The sequence below is a fragment of the Podarcis pityusensis genome (assembly GCF_964106645.2).
Source record: "Podarcis pityusensis genome assembly, chromosome: W".
NCBI lineage: Eukaryota > Metazoa > Chordata > Lepidosauria > Squamata > Lacertidae > Podarcis > Podarcis pityusensis.
Genome location: NC_138045.1, coordinates 28,873,223 through 28,889,236, shown reverse-complemented (window position 1 = coordinate 28,889,236; position 16,014 = coordinate 28,873,223). Strand labels below are relative to the sequence as shown.

At 53.0% G+C, this 16,014-nt stretch overlaps 1 long non-coding RNA gene and 1 pseudogene across 2 annotated transcripts in view; both read right to left on the bottom strand.

The window, feature by feature from the left end:
* The window catches only part of LOC308467840, a 788,853-nt gene that overhangs the window by 586,954 nt on the left and 185,885 nt on the right, over positions 1–16,014 (bottom strand). The gene's annotated exons all lie outside the window — the stretch shown is intronic.
* LOC308467847 (apoptosis regulator BAX pseudogene) lies at positions 240–823 on the bottom strand (annotated as a pseudogene). Its single transcript has one exon. The product of its transcript is annotated as an apoptosis regulator BAX pseudogene (transcript).

Genomic DNA, 16,014 nt, shown 5'->3' with positions numbered 1-16,014 from the left:
CTGGAATGTGGCAGGCTATATCTGGAGCTCACGTCGCTAATTGCTGATACTGCGTGTCTACGGGAGATCGATGGACGTCCGGACACGGCTTGGGGGCCATGGTGGACTTTGTCTTCCTGGCAGTATCCCAACAAATGGGGGGGTGTCCTAGCCAATTTTCATTCTTTGATTAGAAAGAAAGAGGGGAAAGTGACTCCCTGGCTTGTCATCACAATGAAAAGCCCCCCCTTTGGGGAGGCCTGAGGATTAAGACATTTTCCAGAAGGTCAGCAAGGCAGTCAAGATACCTGCAGCAAATACAGCAATGGTCTGCCAAGTGGGGGTGCCAAAGTAGGACAGGAGACATTCCCATACTCCCTGGGCTTGAATCCAGGACAGGACATGATTCTGGATATATTCCATGCTCCGGCTGATGATCGTCCTTATGAGCTCTGGTAATTTAGTGCAAATTGCCTTGAGGACTAGCTTGCAAGCGAAGTAAAAAAGAGCCACCACACAGCCCCAGTTGACGGTATCGTCCGAGAACATCTCTGCAGCCACTGGGGGGAAAACTTCCTTTGGAGGATACATCTGAACTTGCTCTATCATTCTCTGCAGCTCCATGTTCCTATCCATGTTGGTCTCCAATTTGGCACAGGTAATGGCTCAGCTGCTTGGTTTTCGGGTCACAAGCCTGGGACTCTGAGACCCTGAGCTCTGTCATTGCTGCATCAATACGTTCCGAGTCTCCACAGCACTGCACTTGGTCCCTGATAAAACCCTTGAGAAGAACAGTTCCCGTCTGAAGAATCTGATCTGATCTGATCTGCGGCCCTGGGCAGGTTCACCCCATTTCCGTGGTGGGGCCTCCAGTGGCTGCTGCTCCTCTTTCCCACCGCCATCTCTTCTCCTCCTCCTCCTCCATTGCCACCACGGAGCAGCCTGCATGCCTCACAGCTGGGCAATGTTCCTCCGGCCTCATGAGGAGCCTCTTCAGTAGGGCTGGGGAGTGTGGGCCCCTGGTCTATGTGAAAGGCTTGCCAACATATTCAAAGGAAAGCTTTGTGAGATCATGAGTGAGTCCGGTGCGCTTCCACTGCCACTCAGCTTGCCGGACTTGTAGCAGAGTAAAAACACAGCATGTGCTCTGTGTGCAGGCATGCAGAAAAGAGAGCCTGTACTTGGCTTCTTCACTAATCTAATGAAGCTTTATTTGTACAGCAGCAATAAATCAGAATCTCCAGGAGACGGCATGATGCCTCCCTTCTCGGTCAAAACTGAAACCAGTCTGAACACAAAGAACAGATTCCCGGATGAAGGAACTGTTAGGATTTTTATCTCACCAGTTGCGCAGAGCAGCACAATGGTTGTTGACATCATGTGAGTGTCTGGGAGCTTGAGACAGGAAGTCTCTGCTCAGTCTCAGTACTGTAAGCAGTTACTTTTGCTTCTGTGTGAAGTGTGCTCTTCCGCACTGCTGCTCAGAGAGAGCAGACACGCTGGATGGAAGCTCCGTGTATAGACAATGTAAATAAAGTAGTTTAGAGCTATGGATTGTCTCTTTCTTCTGCAATGGGATGCCAGAAGACGAGTGTGCTCCTCTCAGGAAGGAGGGGTCGCTTATTCCCAGTCTCGCTGGACTGAGGAAGATTTACAGCCAGAGGGTGACCACCGGAGAGACGCCTTGGTGTCTTGGGAAGGTGGCGGCCTTCCCAGGCGTTTTTCCAACAAATGGTAGCAGAGGATGGTTGCCACAGAGGTCGATGGTTGCGACGATTCGACGGATGGTTCTGTTCCATCGGATCTCTGCTGTTGCTTTGAGATGAAGCATAACGTGTTCTTGGTTCGGGGGAGTATTGGACCAGCTATGGACAGCTGCATTCCTGCCGGACATGGACGGAGGCTTTTGGCTGCTTGCCGCTTGGAACTGTGAGTAACCAGTTTGATTTATTGGGCTGATAAACCTCAAAGAAGCAGGTCTTAATTGCCCAAAGACTGCTTGAAGATTTACAGCTTGCTACCTAGAAGGAGCTGAAGAGCTGTTAATTGGAGCCAAGATGGATTCCAAACAGGGAGTTGGGTTGTTGTTATGCCCTCCCCTCACAGATGGCAATTACACCAGCTGGGTCCTGAAAATGAAGGCCATGCTTGAGCATTAGTGAATATTTCATGTTATTCAAAACACCATTCCTGCAGTGCCTGGGAGGCTCTGGAATGATTGTGATACGCAAGCAAAAGCTGCAATAATTCTGTGTTTATCAGATGAGCAACTGATCCACATTCAGGATGAGCCCCATCCTGGGAATGTGGGAAGCATTATGTCGCATACTGTCAGAGTTGCTTCCAGATCCTAGCTCACAGAGGATCACGCTAGCCAGCGATCATTAAATAAAAGTCTTTATTGAGTTACAGTTTCCATTCTCAAGCTGCTGCGTGCAACCCTACGTCTAATGGTTAGATCGGCGAAGCTCCATCTGAGTCTCCGCCCCTTGTACACCAACTTAATATCCTAGCCTTGCTCCACCTTTTCCGCCTGACTGTTCTTCTCTGGGTCCCTCTGCCCCCCGGGGTCTCTTCCTTCCGGGATTCCTCTGACGCTGACGCTGACCCCCCTGACTCTTCTCCCTCCTTTCGGCGGGCTTTAGGACCTGGCTCCCTTTCCGGGCTGCCTACTGCGCCACCTTCCTGTGCATTTGAACTTGTCGCGCGCGCCCAACCTTCCACCTTCCGTCTGACCGTTTCTTCGCTCCCCGATGGAGGTGTGGCCACTCCTGACTCGTGCCCTCCCCCCTGTTGTGAGCTGCCAGCGCTTGATCCCTGGCGCCCTTCCTCTTCCCTGCTCTCTGGCGGTGACGCTGGTCCCGATTTCCAACTGCTCCCCTCTGAGTCCCCTCTGGCTCTATCTTCCTGGGGTGTCCCCCTAGGCTCCCCCCTTGCCCTGGCCACTGGTGCTCCTTTCTGTGAATCTTCTGATTCACTGGAAAGACTCGGAGATCTCGGGTCGTCGTCATCACTCATCTTTTCTTCTGCCTCCTCCCCCTCGCTCTCTGTTTCCTCCCTTGCCCTTGCCTCTGCTCCTGAACCCCTGACATCCATCCCCCCCTCGAAGCCCCCTCTTCCCCCCTCCCCTCCTTCCGGTGCGGGATCTGGGTGCTGCTGTGTCAGGGGGACGAATGTCGGATACAGTTCGCTTCCCGTGGCGGGCCGCCATCCGAAGTCTTCCGGTTCTTCCTCCCTGCTCTCGTTGACGACGGTCACCTCCGCTTCCATCTCTGTGCCGCCGTGCTCGAAACCCGGGTCGTCCCCGAAAACGTCCATGTCCGTCTCTCCCTCGTTGCCTTCTGGAGACGTTGCTCGTCCTGGACCCTCCAGCCACCTTCTGCGGAACTGCTCCTCTGGTCGATCATCCCACCAATACGAGGGTTCTGAAGCAGATCCCGAGGGTGACCCCTCCGGGGAACGGGCGTCTCGTGTCGGTTCCTCGTCCGAGTCGAACCCCCGGAACGTGCTGGCTGAAAGCGTGGGCGTGAAAAGCCAGTCGTCGAAAAAGTCTGCTGGCATTGGCCTATGTGGGAAGAGGGCATGAAACTCTTCTTTGAGCAGAGGTTCGTCTAAAGCGTAGCCCGGCACCCAGCTGTTGGCACTGGCCGGGGTGCCCTCCTTGGCGAGAAGGTATTCTACCCCCTCTTCCCCCCATCTGGAGTCCAAAATCTCCGTGACTTCGTTGATGCGCTCCTCCTGTGCCACTCCCCCTTGCCCGGTTCTCTCTCGGAGCGGACCCGGTGCCGTTCCTGGTTCCTGAAACCTGTGAGGTGCCTTGTAGGGAGTGAGCACCGATCTGTGGAACACCGGATGCATTCTGGAACCCTCCGGAAGAGCCAGCCTGAAAGCCACCGGGTTGACCTGTTCTTCGACTTGGTAGGGCCCCAGTTGTTTATGCCCTAGTTTCTTCTTCGCCAACGACCTGGCCGGCACTGCGTGGGCTGCTAACCAGACCCAGTCTCCCACATGGATCTCTTCGCCAACCCTTCTGTGTTTGTCCGCTTGTACCTTGTATGCGTGTTTAGCCAGCTCCAGGTGCCGCCGCAGCTGATCGTGGACCTCCTGCAACTCCGACGCGAACGCATCTGCTGTCTGCGGCTCCCCCTCCCCCATTCTTTCCAGTCCCGGGAAGGTTCTGGGGTGCCTCCCGTTGTTGGCGAAGAACGGCGTGACCCCCGTGGACACGTGCTTCGTGTTGTTGTAGGCGAACTCGGCGAGAGGCAGGTAATCCACCCACGTCGCAGGCTGTTGATTCGCATAACATCTCAGGTACTGCTGCATGATGGCATTGACCCGCTCCGCTTGCCCGTTGGTCTGCGGGTGTCTAGCCGACGCCAGGTTGATCTTGACGTTCAGGAAGCCCATCAGCCTCTGCCAGAAGTTCGAGATGAACTGTCGCCCTCGGTCGGACAGAATAGACCGCGGCAGACCGTGAACCTTGAACACGTGGTCTATGAACAGTTTGGCGGTTTGTTCCGCCGTGGCCACCTTCGCACACGGAATGAAATGTGCCATCTTGGAGAACAAGTCCACCACCACCAGCACAGCCGTCTTGCCCCTCGAGCTGGGCAGATCCGTGACAAAGTCCAGGGCCACTCTCTCCCATGGTTCGAACGGAGTTTGCAGCGGTTCCAGCAGTCCGGCCGGCGGTCTGTGCACTGGTTTGGCCCTCTGGCAGGTGTCACACCTCGCCACGTAGTCCGCGACTTCCCCTCTCATTCCGGGCCACCAGAAGTCTCTGGCTACTAATTCCACCGTCTTCTCCTTGCCAAAGTGCCCGGCAGTGGGCGCGTCGTGCAGCTGCTGCAGTACCTTGGCGCGAAGTTCGTCTCCCGGCACGTAGATGGCCCCTTTACGGATGAGCAAACCATCTCGCAGCTGGAACTCGTCGGTCGCTGCCGTGCCCCTGTGCACCTCTGCCATCTTTGCTTGCGCGAAGGAGTCATCCTGCAACGCTCGTCGCACCGCATCCAGGTCAACTGTTGCCGCCGCGCACGCCCACACTGTCGGTGCGAAGATGTGCATGGCGGCCGCTGGCGTTGCCTCCTCCAGATACTGTGGCTTACGGGAGAGAGCATCCGCCATGATGTTGGTGTCCCCCGGGACATATTCTATTCGGAAGTCGAAATTCGCAAAGAACTCAGCCCAACGTATCTGCCTCTGGTTCAGGAACTGTGCCGTGCGCCAGTGCTCTAGATTCTTGTGGTCCGTGCAGACCTGCACCGTGTGCTTGGCGCCGATCAGGAAGTGCCTCCACGCTTTGAACGCTGCATGAATGGCCAGCAACTCCCTGTCCCAGATGGTGTAGTTCTGTTCGGACTTGCTGAGCTTCCTTGAATAAAACGCTCCCGGCCTCCAAACCCCCTGCGGGTCTTTCTGCAGCAGGACTGCTCCCACGGCTCTGTCCGAAGCGTCTGTCTCCACCCTCATCGGCCTGCTGGGGTTGACATGAAGCAGCTGCTCTTCCGATGCGAAGAGACGCTTGAGTGCCTGAAAGGACTGCTCCGCCTGCTCTGTCCAGATGAACTTCTTTTTCTTGGAGCTGAGCGTGTCCGTGATGGCCGCTGTCTGCATCGCAAAGCCTTTGATAAACTTGCGATAGAAGTTCGCGAAGCCGACAAACCGTTGGACCTCCTTCCGGTTGCGTGGGCTTTTCCAATCCAACACTGCTCGGACCTTGGCGCTGTCCATGGCGAGCCCTTTATCAGACAACTTGTAGCCCAGGAAATCCACCTCCGTCACGTCGAATTGGCACTTCTCCAGCTTGGCGTAAAGCCTATGTTGCTGTAGCCTGCTCAGCACTTCCTTGACGTGTCTGTCATGCTCCTGCTGCGATTCCGAAAAGATCAGGATGTCATCCAAGAAACAGACGCACGTCTTGTAGAGGAGCCCCGCCAACACGTGATGCATGAAAGCTTGAAAAACGTGGGAGCCATTTTGCAATCCAAAAGGCATAACTCTATATTCGTAGGTGCCCAGGGGCGTGAACATGGCTGTCTTCCACTCATCTCCTTCCCGCATGCGAATGAGGTTGTATGCCCCTCGCAGGTCCAACTTGGTGAACACTCTGCCCTTCCGTACCTTTGCGAGGAGGTCGTCGATTCGGGGCATGGGGAAGTCCGATGGCTTGGTCACACTGTTCAAGATGCGAAAGTCCACTACAAGTCTTTTTTGGGGCGTGTCCCGCTTCTTAACAAAGAATACCGGACTGCCCCCCGCTGCCTTGGACTCTCGGATGAAACCGCGCTCCAAATTATGATCTATGAACTCTTTGAGTTCCTGCAGTTCGTCCTCAGACATGGAATACAGCTTCCCTTTGGGCAGCGCCGCCCCCGGCAGCAGGTCAATTTTGCAGTCATATGGTCTGTGGGGGGGTAGCCTGTCTGCCTCCTTCTCGCAGAAAACCTCCAAAAATTCCGCGTACTTGTGGGGAACCGCTTGCAGCGTGCCTAGCTGCAGCTGTGACTCCTCTTCCCCTCCTTCCTGCCTGGGCACGATGCAGTGTTCAGCGCAAAAGGAAGAGCCGAAGGTCAGCTGCCTCTGGTACCAAGCCAGCGTCGGGCTGTGCTTGTCCAGCCAACTCATGCCCAATACAATGGGCGTGTCCGATAGTTGAGTGACATTGAAGCTGATGATTTCCCTGTGATTCCCAAGTCGCATCACCATTGGTGGCGTCTGCTTCACCACTTGCCCCCCTAGCAGCTCCCTGCCATCCACCGTGACAACCTGCAGGGGCAGCGTGGCAGGCAGCAACTGTATAGCGTGCCGGTCGACAAAGTCCTGCCCTATAAAGTCCGCATTGCTTCCGGAGTCAATGGTGATTGGCACGTCCATGGTGATTCCATTGGGCAGCTGGAGCGACGCGGTGAGCCTCACTACCGGTTTGGGCGGGAGGGGGTCCATGGGCTGTAAAATCTCTGGGGACTGCTTCACTGACACGTCTGGCTGGGCCCCAGTGCCTCTTCCTCCAACCAGACTCCGTCGTTTCCCTGCTGTGGTTGTCCTTGCTGCGTTGCTGCAGTTACCATTGCTGAGGCTGCAGTGTGCTTGTGGAGCCTCTGGGGACACTCTTTCGCCATATGCTGTGGATCATCGCAGATGTAACACTTCCTGTTCCCTCTAGGAGGCTTCGCTTTCACTGCTGCCGGTGCTAGGGCTCTGGCTGCTGACTGAGCCCTTGCACCTCCAACCTCCATAGGTTCCGCTCCTCCTCCTGGCGGAGGTGTGGATTGCGCACGCGCTGCTTCTCTGGGAAGGAAGGAGGAGCCCCTGGCTGGTTCGCGCCCTCCACGCCCTTCGCCACTGCTCCACGGACGTCCTTCCAGCCGCACCCCCACCGCCAGCGCCCTCTGAACGATCTCCTGCGTGGTCCGGGGTCTCTCCCCCCTCGCAATTTCATCTTTAACCGAGCCGTGCAATCCCTCCCAAAACAGGTCTCTTACAGGAGCCGAATCTCTGTCCCATTCCAGAGCACTGACCAAAGCGAAAAAGCGGGCATGGTACTGCCTTACGCTGGCCCTCCCTTGCTTCAGTCCATGTATCTGCTGCCGAGCAAGATCCACGTCAATGCTTGACAAAAAGCACCCATCCATCGCTTTAATAAAGGCATCCGCATTTTGGAGCGCCGGATCCTTATCTCTCCACAAATTGCGCAGCCATGCTTTAGCATCTCCATGCAAATGGGACATGATGAATCCCACCTTCTCTTGCTCATCTCTAAAGTCTTTGTTCAGCAGTTGCAGTGCACACATTACATCTGCTCTAAAGTTGGGGTACTGTTGCAAATTCCCATCGAAGTGAGAGACCAAACCGCCTGTTCGTCTCCCCAACCCAATCCCCTCCGGTTTGGGTGTCAGTTGCCCTTGCTTCGTAAGCACTTCCAACCTGACCTGGAGATCCCTGTAGGCGGCAGCTGCGTCCTCCTCTCTCTTCCTGGATGCAAGAGCCTCGGCATTCAGGCGCGACACTGCTTCTCTGAGTTCCACTATCTGCTGTTCGGCCGTCATGTTGTCTGCCGTTCGTGAGCTCGCTAGTAGGCACCCGCTTTCTCTCCTCTCCGCGAGGCTGTAGATGCCCACAATTTAAGAGATGGAGCTTACTGTCAGAGTTGCTTCCAGATCCTAGCTCACAGAGGATCACGCTAGCCAGCGATCATTAAATAAAAGTCTTTATTGAGTTACAGTTTCCATTCTCAAGCTGCTGCGTGCAACTCTACGTCTCATGGTTAGATCGGCGAAGCTCCATCTGAGTCTCCGCCCCTTGTACACCAACTTAATATCCTAGCCTTGCTCCACCTTTTCCGCCTGACTGTTCTTCTCTGGGTCCCTCTGCCCCCCGGGGTCTCTTCCTTCCGGGATTCCTCTGACGCTGACCCCCCTGACTCTTCTCCCTCCTTTCGGCGGGCTTTAGGACCTGGCTCCCTTTCCGGGCTGCCTACTGCGCCACCTTCCTGTGCATTTGAACTTGTCGCGCGCGCCCAACCTTCCACCTTCCGTCTGACCGTTTCTTCGCTCCCCGATGGAGGTGTGGCCACTCCTGACTCGTGCCCTCCCCCCTGTTGTGAGCTGCCAGCGCTTGATCCCTGGCGCCCTTCCTCTTCCCTGCTCTCTGGCGGTGACGCTGGTCCCGATTTCCAACTGCTCCCCTCTGAGTCCCCTCTGGCTCTATCTTCCTGGGGTGTCCCCCTAGGCTCCCCCCTTGCCCTGGCCACTGGTGCTCCTTTCTGTGAATCTTCTGATTCACTGGAAAGACTCGGAGATCTCGGGTCGTCGTCATCACTCATCTTTTCTTCTGCCTCCTCCCCCTCGCTCTCTGTTTCCTCCCTTGCCCTTGCCTCTGCTCCTGAACCCCTGACACATACATATGCGAGAGGCAGCCGGTACGGCTTTGCTACATTTCCAGCAGCTCAAGAATTTGAGGCTGGAGGAAGGAGCAGATCTCCAACAGCACCTCACGTGGATGAAATTTCTGCATAATCAACTAGTGCAGAGGAATTTTCCACTGGCGGAGCCTGTGCTTTGTTTCATGTTGATCAACAGTCTGGATCAGAGATTTAAGTCTGCTGCATCACAGCTTGGCACATTGCCTGCCGCAGATCTCACTGTGCCACGGATCTGTGCCGCTCTCTTGAATGAGAACGATGGATTGGCTGCGATTGCCACATCTCAGGGGGAGTGTGGAGCTTTGATAGCCACCCCCACAGTTGCTCAAGGAGAGCAGGCAGTTGCTCTTAACGCCATTCGGTGTCACAAGTGTGGAATTGTTGGCCATCTACAGAAAAACTGTTGAAAGGGCCGAATTTCCAAAGGAGCCAAGGGGAGCTCAGAGAAAGAAGGGGCCGGTAGCAGGGAGCGTGCTAAGCCCCATTCAAAGCGAGGTCTAGCTTTGATTTCACCGGAGACTTCAGCGTCGACCTGGAATGCTTTTGTCGTCGATACAGGAGCGACAGTCCATTTGACTGGTCGAAAAGGGTTGTTTACCACTTTTGAGGATCGACGTTACACCGTCAAGCAAGCGAACAGTCATGAGTTGGAAGCCACTGGATTTGGAACAGTGTTTCTTGAAAGTCTCCAAATCAACATTAACAATGTTTATTTTGTTTTAGGTTTGAAGTACAACCTGTTGAGTGTGTCACAGTTGACTGAGCAGGATTTTGAGATATCCTGCAACAAGAAGAGATGTGAAATCTCCAGAGATGGGACACCACTTCTTTACGCCTACAAAGAAGATGGGTTTATTTGCTTTCTTTTGATAGTACTGATTGTAAAACTTGTAATGGTGTTGATGTATCTTGTGTTACAGGTACCACAGGCAAGAAGCCTGGCAGAGTCACCAGAGTTTTTCAGCGTGTGTATGCTGATGTGATTGGGCCTCTACCACTCTCTAGAGGCAAAGCCAAGTACTATCTAATAAGGGTTGATTGTTTTTCTCAGTATGTCTGGGTGTACATGTTGCAGAAACTGCAACAAACCTTAACAAAGTTCAGAGAATTTTGTGATAAGGTGAAATTTGTTCATGATGCTAATATTGAAAGTCTTTTCACAGATGAAAAGCAGGTTTTTGTTTCACAGGATTTTAAAGATTTCCTAGGTAAACAGGAGATTGAGCACAAAGTTGCTGTCTCTGAAGCTTCATGGAACAAGAGTGTATGTGTCAAGGTGAACACAGAGTTCGCAACAAGGCATGAAAGCACAACTGCTGAGTGAGGGTTTGCCCCAAAAGTTTTGGGCTGAATCGCTGAATGCTTTTTGTTACACGTGGGTGAGAAAGGTTTCAGCAGGTATGGAAAGTTCTCCTTTTGAGAGACTGTTCCTGAGTAAACCTTCTGTCAAGCACTTAAAGGTTTTTGGGTCACACATAAGGGTAGGTTATGAGAAAGGTCTATACAGAGTTGTATTGCCTAAGTATGACACAGTGATTCTTACTAGGACTGTAGAATGCACTGCACGACAGGAGAGAGAGGTTCTCCACAGTTTTCCCATCAGTGTCAATACAGATGTAGATTCTGATAATGAGAGTGACACTGAAAGCACCACTGAGAGTTCTAGTACAAATGACACAGTCATTGAGAGAGGTACATGAGCAATGTCCAGGCCATCAACTGAGGCTGAACTGGAATTGCCAGAGCCACTATTTACTGTTGGATGTGGTTCTCCTAAAAGTCCCAAGGAAGAACTAGCCAGCAATAATAATAATAAAAAAAAATTATTTATATCCCGCCCTCCCCAGCCGAAGCCAGGCTCAGGGCAGCTAACAACAATAAAACAGTACAGCAGTACAACACAACACAACACTCTAAAATCATTCATTATAAAATTAATTCAAATCAAGCCACTGGCAACCATTGGGCCAGAGCTCCGCGAAGATTGCCGAGGGAGGGAGTCAGGCTGTGCCCTGGCCAAAGGCCTGGTGGAACAGCTCTGTCTTGCAGGCCCTGCGGAAAGATGTCAAGTCCCGCAGGGCCCTAGTCTCTTGTGACAGAGTGTTCCACCAGATCGGAGCCACAGCCAAAAAAGCCCTGGTTCTAGTTGAGGCCAGCCTAACCTCTCTGTGGCCTGGGACCTTCAAGATGTTTTTATTTGAAGACCGTAAGTTTCTCTGTGGGAAATACCAGGAGAGGCGGTCCCGTAGGTATGAGGGTCCCTGGCTGTATAGGGCTTTAAAGGTTAAAACCAGCACCTTAAACGTGATCCTGTACTCCACCGGGAGCCAGTGCAGCTGGTATAGCACCGGGTGAATGTGATCTCGCAGCGAAGACCCCGTAAGGAGTCTCGCTGCAGCATTCTGCATCCGCTGGAGTTTCTGGGTCAGTCTCAAGGGCAGCCCCACGTAGAGCGAGTTACAATAATCCAGTCTGGAGGTGACCATCACGTGGGATCACAGTGGCTAGGTCAGGGCGAGAGAGGTAAGGAGCCAACTGCTTAGCTTGGAAAAATGCCGCCTTTGTTATAGCTGCAATCTGCGCCTCCATGGAAAGGGAGGTGTCGAAGATTACACCCAAACTCGTAACGGACAGTCCTGGCACTAATTGCGCCCCCGCAAGAGATGGGAGTTGCCCCCCCCCAATCCCATATCGTCCCGTCCCAGCCACAGGACCTCTGTCTTCGAAGGATTTAGCTTCAACCGGCTCCCACGTAACCATCCAGCCACAGCTTCCAGACATCTGGTCAGTGTGTCTGGGGCCGAGTCAGGATGGCCATCCATCAACAGATAGAGTTGGGTGTCATCGGCATACTGATGGCAACCCAGCCCAAAACTCCAGAGAAGCTGGGCGAGGGGGCGCATAAAGATGTTAAAAAGCATCGGGGAGAGTATCGCACCCTGAGGTACTCCACACACCAAGGAGTGGCGCGATGACAATTCCCCCCCAAGCGCCACCCTCTGTCCCCGACCAGAGAGAAACGAGCGCAGCCATTGAAGGACTGTGCCCTGGATCCCCACGTCGGCAAGGCGGTGGTCCAGAAGTTTGTGATCGACCATGTCGAAAGCTGCTGACAGATCTAGAAGAATCAGCAGCCCCGACCTGCCTCGATCCAGCTGTCTACGAAGATCATCTGTTAGGGCAACCAGAGCCGTCTCGGTCCCATGACCAGCGCGGAAGCCAGACTGGAATGGATCCAGAGCTGATGTTTCATCCAGAAACCCACCAAGCTGTTCAGCAACCGCTCTCTCAATCACCTTATCCAGGAACGGAAGATTCGAAACCGGGCGGTAATTGGATAGATCTAAAGGATCTAATGATGTTTTCTTTAAGAGCAGGCGCACCACTGCCTCCTTCAGTTCCCCTGGGAACGTCCCAGTGCCAAGGGACAGATTGATGATATCCCCCAGGGGGCCCCGCACCTCGTCTGGACACACTCTAATCAGCCAAGACGGGCACGGGTCGAGAGGACAGGTGGTGGGCTTTCCAGCTCGGAGGAGTCTGTCCACATCGGCTGGGAATATCCGGTTGAAGTGGTCCAATACTGGGCCCGAGGACAGTCGAGGGGCCTCCAGTTCCTTTATTGCATCCAAATTGGCAGGGAGGTCATGACGGAGCAACAAGACCTTCTCCGCAAAAAAGCTCGCAAATGCCTCACAGCTGTTTGTCAAATTGTTATTTAAATTTGGCTGTCCCTCAAGGGACGTTAAAGACCTAATTATACGCAGATCTGAGAGAGTCACAAAGGGAATTCCACCCAAGAGGTACTCTCAGGAGTTTGCTAACACAGCTGTTGCATGTATAGCTGTGGCTGGCAGCTCACACAAGGTTTCAGACACTAAGGTCTTGAGTAAGGTACAAGGTTTGTCCACAGTAGAGACAAAGCCACACCTGAAGGTTGCAAGAGGCAACACAGTTTTCTCAGACCAAGGTAGAGCAGAAGCTCCAGTCCCATGGAAGACAGGTAACCAGAGGTTTGAACTGGTCAATCCAGTTGCAGGTAGTTCCAAAGGTGGAACTGGTACAACAGGGGTTTGCTATGTGTATAACAACTGTTTGTTTATGTCTCTTGATGCTGCACTTGCTTTCGCAGCTAATGTTACCTAAAAATAGGGGAGTGATGTTAGGATTTTTATCTCACCAGCTGTGCAGAGCAGCACAATGGTTGTTGACATCATGTGAGTGTCTGGGAGCCTGAGACAGGAAGTCTCTGCTCAGTCTCAGTACTGTAAGAAGTTACTTTTGCTTCTGTGTGAAGTGTGCTCTTCCGCACTGCTGCTCAGAGAGAGCAGACACGCTGGATGGAAGCTCCGTGTATAGACAATGTAAATAAAGTAGTTTAGAGCTATGGATTGTCTCTTTCTTCTGCAATGGAATGCCAGAAGACGAGTGTGCTCCTCTCAGGAAGGAGGGGTCACTTATTCCCGGTCTCTCTGGACTGAGGAAGATTTACAGCCAGAGGGTGACCATCAGAGAGACGCATCGGTGTCTTGGGAAGATGGCGGCCTTCCCAGGCGTTTTTCCAACAGGAACCACCACCCCCAGTGGGCAGGATGCATACTCTGAGCCGTTTAACCCTATAAGCTCTGATTCTCCTCACACCCCCTCTTGTCCTGCACCGCTGGGGGCACATAAGCATACCACTTACCCCAAAAGCAACCCTGCACAGAACTCACTGTGCCTCTGGAAGCTCAAAGGTTTAGTAAACCCATCTGCCAGATTCCTCTGGCTTGGACGGTACCTCAGCTTCACCAAGCCTGTCTGGACACTCTGACACACATTTTGGAAACGGATGTCTAGATGTTTGGTTCTGGACTTGAACTGTCCAGACTTTGCCAACTTCAGACAGGGGTGATTGTCTTCCCAAATAGTGATGGGCAAACAACAATCCCCACAGATTTCTTGGACCAAACAAGTGTAGAACTCCAGCTCTCTGCATAGCTCTGACAATGCACTGAACCTTCCTTCAGTGGAGGAAAGCACAATAAGGCATTGCTTTCAAGACTTCCACCCAACTAGAGATTCCCCAAACTTTATTACCATCCAAGACACCGACTTCCTGTCCTCCAGATTCGCCCAATCACTGTCAGTCCAGCACTTGAGCTGTGCTTCACTCTCAGCTGACAGTTTGAGGCAGAAATCTTTGGTATCCTGCAGGTATTGCAGCCTTGATGCCATTCCAGGCACTCACACTTGGTTTCGTAGCTTCCCTGCTGAGCAGATTTGTAGCAAATGCTATGTCTGGTCTCCTTCATTGGGAAAGATACAACAGACTATCCAAAGCTGAGTGAAAGATCTCAGCATTTTCGAACTCAGCACGTTCCCCAAGCTGACTGTCTTTCACGTAGCTAGTCTCCATGGGTGTTCTGACCCCTGCACACTCAGACATTCTGAACTTCTCAAGCAACTGCTCAATCTTGCCTTTCTGACTGAGCAAAAAGCTTCCATCCTGGGTTCTATCAACCTGGACGCCTAGGTAAACCTTCACTGGACCAAGGTTCTTGGGCTGGAAATGTTTTCCAAGCTCTTTGGCAAAACCTTGAACCTGTTTCTCAGTCTTGGCCACATAGATTATGTCATCTACAAACACTGAAACTAGCTCCTGTGACTCTCCTGACCCTTTCAGGTACAGGCAGCTATCAGCAAGACTCCTCTTGAAACCCATGTTCTGCAAGGCTTCATTCAGACACAAGTTTCAGTTCCTGGCCAATTGTTTCAGACTATAAATGGACTTGTGAAGCTTCCACATTGCATCTGGCCTATTGCCCTCAAACCCTGGAGGAGGGAGCATGTACAGATCCTCCTTCAGGTCTGAGTTCAAATAGGCTACACCCACATCAAAATGATGCACCTGATGACCTCTTTGTGCAGCAACGGCTAAGAGCATGTGCAGAGTTTCACTTCTGGAAGTGGGAGCATACACTTTGGTGTAATGCAGCCCCTTCCGCTGCGTGAAACCTCTGGCTACGAGCCTAGCCTTGTACTGTGGTTCCCCAGTTGCTGTGGGTTTAAGACGGTAAACCCAACAACTACTCACGGCCTGCTTGCCTGCTGGCAGCGTCGTGATGGAGAACACACCTAGAGACTCCATTGAGCTCAACTCTTCCTCCATTGCCTCTTGCCATTTCCTGGCTTCTACTTCAGGCAACTGCTGAACTTCCTCAAAGCTCTCTGGTTCACATTGAGCCATACCAACCCACACGCTAGTGACCTCAAACGTTTTGGGTGGTTTTCCCTTCATAGTGCGTGCTGAACGTCTGAGCACTACTTCAGATGCCCCCTCTGACCCACTGGGGCCAGCTAGTGTGTCCTTATCATCAGAAGACTCTCCCTCTGACTTACTGCGTCTTCTGGACTTCTGCACTGGATTTGTGGGAGATGAAGGGGCACTCCTTTGCTCTAGCTTAACAGCTTTAGGAGATTCCTGCTCTAGGTCAGGGACCTGATCCTCAGCAGCAGGTTCAGTTTCTACCTCTCCCTCCTCAGCAGATTCGAGCAGACTCTCTGAGAGAATGTCAGGATTCCCATGGATGTGTGTCTACCCACTTTGCTCAGAGAACTCAGCACTCCTGCTGACTAGAACCCTAGAATAATTGCCTTCTGGATAGGCAAATCCCCACCCCTTGGTCCCTGGCTCATACCCACAAAAGATCATTCTTTGGGACCTAGGGCCACCCTTTCTGCATTTGGCCTTTGGCACAAGGACCCAAGCGTCGCATCCAAACATATGGAAGAAATGCACCTTGGGCTTCTTACCGTGCAGCAGAAAATAGGGCGTGTCCCCTACTACAGAACTGTACGAGCGGTTCAGAGTGAAGCTCGCAGCTTTCCACGCTTCTGCCCAAAAGTGCTGGGACAACCCTGCATCATCAGCTCCATCTGCTGCCGGGACCGGAGCATTCTGCGTACAGTCCCAGAGCCCTGTAAGCCAGGCTCTGAATCTTCGGGACCAATCCTCCCAGTTGTGCCCATTGGGCCTCTCAAATGGGACAGTGTAGGACTCTTGGACCTCTGCCATCTTCTCCCCCGGAGCTTAGCCTACTCACGCTCCTGCCAGCCGGTCCTGAAGAGGC